The sequence below is a fragment of the Arachis stenosperma genome, chromosome 5 (assembly GCF_014773155.1).
Source record: "Arachis stenosperma cultivar V10309 chromosome 5, arast.V10309.gnm1.PFL2, whole genome shotgun sequence".
NCBI lineage: Eukaryota > Viridiplantae > Streptophyta > Magnoliopsida > Fabales > Fabaceae > Arachis > Arachis stenosperma.
The window spans coordinates 39,608,410-39,614,891 of NC_080381.1; the positions used below are offsets into that span (position 1 = coordinate 39,608,410).

The following is a 6,482-nucleotide window of genomic DNA, read 5'->3' on the forward strand; positions in this document are numbered from 1 at the left end:
GTGAAGTTTGGGCGTTAAACGCCAACTTCTCTCCCTTTTCTGGCGTTTGAACGCCAGAACTGGGCAAGGAATGGGCGTTTAACGCCAACCTTCCTTCCCTTTCTGGCGTTTGAACGCCAATAACATTCCTCTCTGGGCTCTTACTGTCCTCAGAGGGATTTTGAACAGTGGTTTGGTTATCCTCTGTCAATTGTTCCCTGTTTGGCTTTTTGCTCTTTTGAGCAGTGGTATTCAGTGTCTTCCCATTCCTCAGTTGAACTGCTTGACACTCCTCTGTTATCTGTTTAGATATTTGCTGTTTTGCCTGATTCAACTGTAGTTCTATGCTCTTGTTAGCAACTTTAGTTTCATGGAGCATCTCTTTAAATTCTGCTAACTGTTCTGTCATCAAGAGCAATTGTTGATTAAGCTCAATTATCTGTTCTTGAGGATTAGGGTCAGTGACTACTGCCATGACTTCCTCTTTTAGAGAGAACTCATTGCTAGAGTACAAATATTGGTTTCTAGCAACAGTGTCTATAAGCTCTTGAGCTTCTTCAATTGTTTTCCTCATGTGTATAGATCCACCAGCTGAGTGGTCTAAAGACATCTGAGCTTTTTCTGTAAGCCCATAGTAGAAAATGTCTAACTGTACCCACTCTGAAAACATTTCAGAGGGACATTTCCTTAGCATACCTCTATACCTCTCCCAGGCATTGTAAAGGGATTCATTATCCTCTTGTTTAAAGCCTTGGATGTCCAGCCTTAGCTGTGTCATCCTCTTTGGAGGGTAAAAATGATTCAGGAATTTGTCTGACAACTGTTTCCATGTCTTTATGCTTGCTGTAGGTTGGTTATTCAACCACCTTTTAGCTTGATCTTTTACAGCAAATGGAAATAGTAATAGTCTGTAGACATCCTGATCCACCTCTTTATCATGTACTATGTCAGCAATTTGTAAGAACTATGCCAAAAACTCAGTAGGTTCTTCCTGTGGAAGACCAGAATACTGGCAATTTTGCTGCACTATGATAATGAGTTGAGAATTTAGCTCAAAGCTGCTTGCTTTGATGGGAGGTGTACAGATGCTACTCCCATATGCAGCTGTAATGGGGTTAGCATATGACCCCAGAGTCCTTTTGGACTGATCTATCCCACTTATGTCCATAATGGACAAAAGGGAAATGATAATGATTGCAAACAGATAAATTTTTTTTTTGTTAAACGAAAAAAATAAAACAAAAGAGAATTAAAATAAAAATTCGAAAATCAAAAAGAAAATAAGATCAAAGCAAATTGAGACTTGAATCAATTAAGTAATTAAAAAGATTTTGAAAATAGCAATTAAAAAGATATGATTGAAAAATTTTTATGAAAAAGATTTGATTTTTGAAAAGAGGAAAGAGAAAAACACAAAAAGACACAAAACTTAAAATTTTTAGAAAATCAAACACTAATTTTCGAAAATTTTAAGAGAAAAACACAAAGAGGACACCAAACTTAGAATTTTTACGGATCAAAAATGGACTAAGGACATGCAAAATCGAAAATTAAAAGAAAAGTAAAAGCATGCAATGGACACCAAACTAAGAATATGAAACTAGACTCAACTAAAAGACTTTAAACCAACAAAAATAAAACAGTCCTAATCTAAGCAACAAGATAAGCCGTCAGTTGTCCAAACTCGAACAATCCCCGGCAACGGCGCCAAAAACTTGGTGCACGAGATTGCAATCACACTTTTGCAATCCCGCACAACTAACCAGCAAGTGCACTGGGTCGTCCAAGTAATACCTTGCGTGAGCAAGGGTCGATCCCACGGAGATTGTTGGCTTGAAGCAAGCTATGGTTATCTTGTAAATCTTAGTCAGGATATCAGAAATTATCAGGATTGATTGTAAAAAGCAAAAGAACATGAAGTGGTTACTTGTATTGCAGTAATGGAGAATAGGTTGGGGTTTTGGAGATGCTCCATCTTCTGAATCTCTGCTTTCCTACTGTCTTCTTCATCAAACACGCAAGGCTCCTTCCATGGCAAGCTGTATGTAGGGTTTCACCGTTGTCAGTGGCTACCTCCCATCCTCTCAGTGAAAACGTTCCTATGCTCTGTCACAGCATGGCTAATCATCTGTCGGTTCTCGGTCAGGCCGGAATAGAATCCATTGATTCTTTTGCGTCTGTCACTAACGCCCCGCCTGCTAGGAGTTTGAAGCACGTCACAGTCATTCAATCATTGAATCCTACTCAGAATACCACAGACAAGGTTTAGACCTTCCGGGTTCTCTTGAATGCCGCCATCAGTTCTAGCTTATACCACGAAGATTCTGATTAAGGAATCCAAGAGATATCTACTCAATCTAAGGTAGAACGGAGGTGGTTGTCAGGCACACGTTCATAGTTGAGAATATGATGAGTGTCACGGATCATCACATTCTTCCGGGTTAAGAACAAGTGATATCTTAGAATGGAAGCAAGCATGATTGAATAAGAAACAGTAGTAATTGCATTAATCCATCAAGACACATGATGAGCGGATAATTTATACGCTTTTTGGCATTGTTTTTAGGTAGTTTTTAGTAAGTTCAAGCTACTTTTAGGGATGTTTTCATTAGTTTTATGTTAAATTCACATTTCTGGACTTTACTATGAGTTTGTGTGTTTTTCTGTGATTTCAGGTAAATTCTGACTGAAATTGAGGGATTTGAGCAAAATTCTGAAAAGAGGCTGACAAAAGGACTGCTGATGCTGTTGGATTCTGACCTCCCTGCACTCGAAATGGACTTTCTGGAGCTACAGAACTCCAATTGGTGCGCTCTCAACGGCGTTGGAAATTATACATCCAGGGCTTTCCAGCAATATATAATAGTCCATACTTTATTCGGAAATTGACGACGTAACTTGGCGTTGAACGCCAAGTTCATGCTGCTGTCTGGAGTTAAACGCCAGAAAAACGTCATGATCCGGAGTTGAACGCCCAAAACACGTCATTACTCGGAGTTCAACTCCAAGAGAAGCCTCAGCTCGTGGATTGATCAAGCTCAGCCCAAGCATACACCAAGTGGGCCCCGGAAGTGGATTTATGCATCAATTACTTACTCATGTAAACCCTAGGAGCTAGTTTATTATAAATAGGATGATTTACTATTGTATTAGACATATTTGGTCTCAGTTTTGTTTTATTCTTCATCCTAAGAGGCTATTGATCACATTTTAGGGGGCTGGCCATTCGGCCATGCCTGAACCTTTTACTTATGTATTTTCAATGGTGGAGTTTCTGCACACCATAGATTAAGGGTGTGGAGCTCTGCTGTACCCCAAGTATTAATGCAATTCTATTTTCTTTTATTCAATTCTCTCTTATTCTTATTCCAAGATATTCATTCGCACCCAAGAACATGATGAATGTGATGATTAGATAACCCTCATTATCATTCTCACTTATGAACGCACGTGATTGACAACCACTTCCGTTCTACATGCAACAGAGCTTGAATGCGTATCTCTTAGATTCCCCAACAGAATCTTCGTGGTATAAGCTAGATAGATGGCGGAATTTATGAGGATCCGGAAAGTCTCACCTTGTCTGTGGTATTCCGAGTAGGATCCTGGGAATTCGGAAAGTCTCACCTTGTCTGTGGTATTCCGAGTAGGATTCCGGTAATGAATGACTGTGACGTGCTTCAAACTCGCAAGTGCTGGGCGTTAGTGACAAACGCAAAAGAATCAAGGGATTCTATTCCAGTAGGAGCGGGAACCAACCAGTGATTAGCCGTGCTGTGACAGAGTGCGTGAGCGTAGTTTTCACTGCGAGGATGGGATGTAGCCATCAACCATGGGTGATGCCTCCAGACGATTAGCCATGCGAGTGACAGCCGCAGAGGACCATTTTCCTGAGAGGATTGAAAGTAGCCACCGCTGATGGTGAACCCCTATACACAGCTTGCCATGGAAAAGAGTAAGAAGGATTGAGTTGAAGCAGTAGGAGAGCAGGCGTCCTTGAGCCATACAGTATCTCCATTCACTTATCTGAAATTCCCACCAATGAATCTGGATAAGTATTCTATCCCTTTTATTATTTTCTTATTATTAATTTCCGAAATCATAAACAATTTTAATCTGCCTAACTGAGATTTACAAGATGACCATAGCTTGCTTCATACCAACAATCTCTGTGGGATCGACCCTTACTCACGTAAGGTTTATTACTTGGACGACCCAGTACACTTGCTGGTTAGTTGAACGGAGTTGTGAATTCAACCAGTGCCATAATAATGATTTCTCTCAAAATAGTTAGAACATTGATCACAATTTCGTCCACCAAGTTTTTGGCGCCGTTGCCGGGGATTGTTCGAGTATGGACAACTGACGGTTCATCTTGTTGCTCAGATTAGGTAATTTTCTTTTCAAAAATTTTTCAAAAATCTTTTTCAAAATTTTTCTTTTCTTTTTCATTTTTCCAAACTTTATTTTCGAAAAAATTAATAAAAAAAATCATAAAATCATAAAAAACCAAAAATATTTTGTGTTCTTGTTTGAGTCTTGAGTCAATTTTTAAGTTTGGTGTCAATTGCATGTTTTTAAAATTTATGCATTATTTTTTTTGAAAATTTCATGCATTCATAGTGTTCTTCATGATCTTCAAGTTGTTCTTGGTAAGTCTTCTTGTTTGATCTTGATGTTTTCTTGTTTTGTATCGTTTGTTGTTTTTCATGTGCACTTTTCGTTTGTTAGAGTCCATGCATTAAAGATTTCTAAGTTTGGTGTCTTGCATGTTTTCTTTGCATCAAAAAAAAAATTTTTTTTTCAAAATTATGTTCTTGATATTCATCATGATCTTCAAAGTGTTCTTGGTGTTCATCTTGACATTCATAGCATTCTTGCATGCATTCATTGTTTTGATCTAAAAATTTCATGCATTGAGTATTTTTGTTGTTTTTTTCTCTCATAATTAAAAATTCAAAAATCAAAAAAATATCTTTTCCTTATTTTCCTCCAAATTTTCGAAATTTTGGGTTGACTTGGTCAAAAATTTTCAAAATTAGTTGTTTCTTACAAGTCAAGTCAAAATTTCAAATTTTAAAAATCTTATCTTTTCAAAATCTTTTTAAAAAATCATATCTTTTTCATTTTTTTTATTTTTCGAAAATTTCAAAATTCTGTTTCAAAATATTTTCAAAATATTTTTCTTATCTTTACATCTAATTTTCGAAAATTCACTAATAATTAATGTGATTGGTTCAAAAATTTGAAGTTTGTTACTTTCTTGTTAAGAAAGGTTCAATCTTTAAAATTCTAGAATCTTATCTTGTAGCTTCTTGTTAGTGAAGTAAATAATTTCAAAATGTTTGAATTAAATCTTTTTATCTTTTATTTTATCTTTTTCAAAAATTTTATATTTTTCAAAATTTGATTTCAAAATATCTTATCTAACTTCTTATCTTCTTATCTTTTTAAATTTTAATTTCAAATCTTTTTCAATCAACTAACTAACTTTTTATTTGTTTCTTATCTTTTTCAAAACCACCTAACTACTTCTCCCTCTTCTATTTTCGAAAAATGTCTCTCTCTTTTTAAAAAATTCTTTTTAATTAATTAATTGTTTCAAATTTTAATTTCAATTACATTTATCTCTAATTTTCGAAAATCACTAACCCCTTTTTAAATTTATTTTCGAAATTCTCCTTCTCTCTTCTTCTTCTATTTACTTATTTAATTACTAACACTTTTCCTCACATCTCTTCATCCAAAAATCCGAACCCTCTTCTTCATTCTTCTACCCCTTTCTTTTTCTACTAACATAAAGGAATCTCTATACTGTGACATAGAGGATTCCTCTTCTTTTCTTGTTCTCTTCTCTTTCATATGAGCAGGAACAGAGAAAAAGGCACTCTTGTTGAAATTGATCCAGAACCTGAAAGGACTTTGAAGAGGAAATTAAGAGAAGCTAAATTACATTATTCTAAAGGTAACCTTTCAGAAACATTAGAACAAGAGAAGGAGATGGTAGCTGAAAATAATAACAATAATGCAAGGAGAATGCTTGGTGACTTCACAAAGCCAACATCCAAGTTTGATGGAAGAAGCATCTCCATTCCTGCCATTGGAGCCAATAACTTTGAGCTGAAACCTCAGCTAGTTGCTTTAATGCAACAAAACTGCAAGTTTTATGGACTTCCATCTGAAGATCCTTACCAGTTTTTAACTGAGTTCTTGCAGATCTGTGAGACTGTAAAGACGAATGGGGTTGATCCTGAAGTCTACAGACTCATTCTTTTCCCTTTTGCTGTAAGAGACAGAGCTAGAGTATGGTTGGATTCACAACCTAAGGATAGCCTGGACTCATGGGATAAGCTGGTCACTGCCTTCTTGGACAAATTCTTTCCTCCTCAAAAATTGAGCAAGCTAAGAGTGGATGTTCAAACCTTCAAACAAAAAGATGGTGAATCCCTCTATGAAGCTTGGGAAAGATACAAGAAGCTGACCAAAAGATGTCCATCTGACAT

General features: G+C 36.4%; 1 non-coding gene across 1 annotated transcript; it reads right to left on the minus strand.

Annotated features, from left to right (window-relative positions):
• Nucleotides 1-6,378: 6,378 nt before the first annotated feature.
• On the minus strand, nucleotides 6,379-6,482 carry LOC130984450 (small nucleolar RNA R71). The gene has a single exon (XR_009088386.1). It is a non-coding gene; the product is annotated as a small nucleolar RNA R71 (small nucleolar RNA).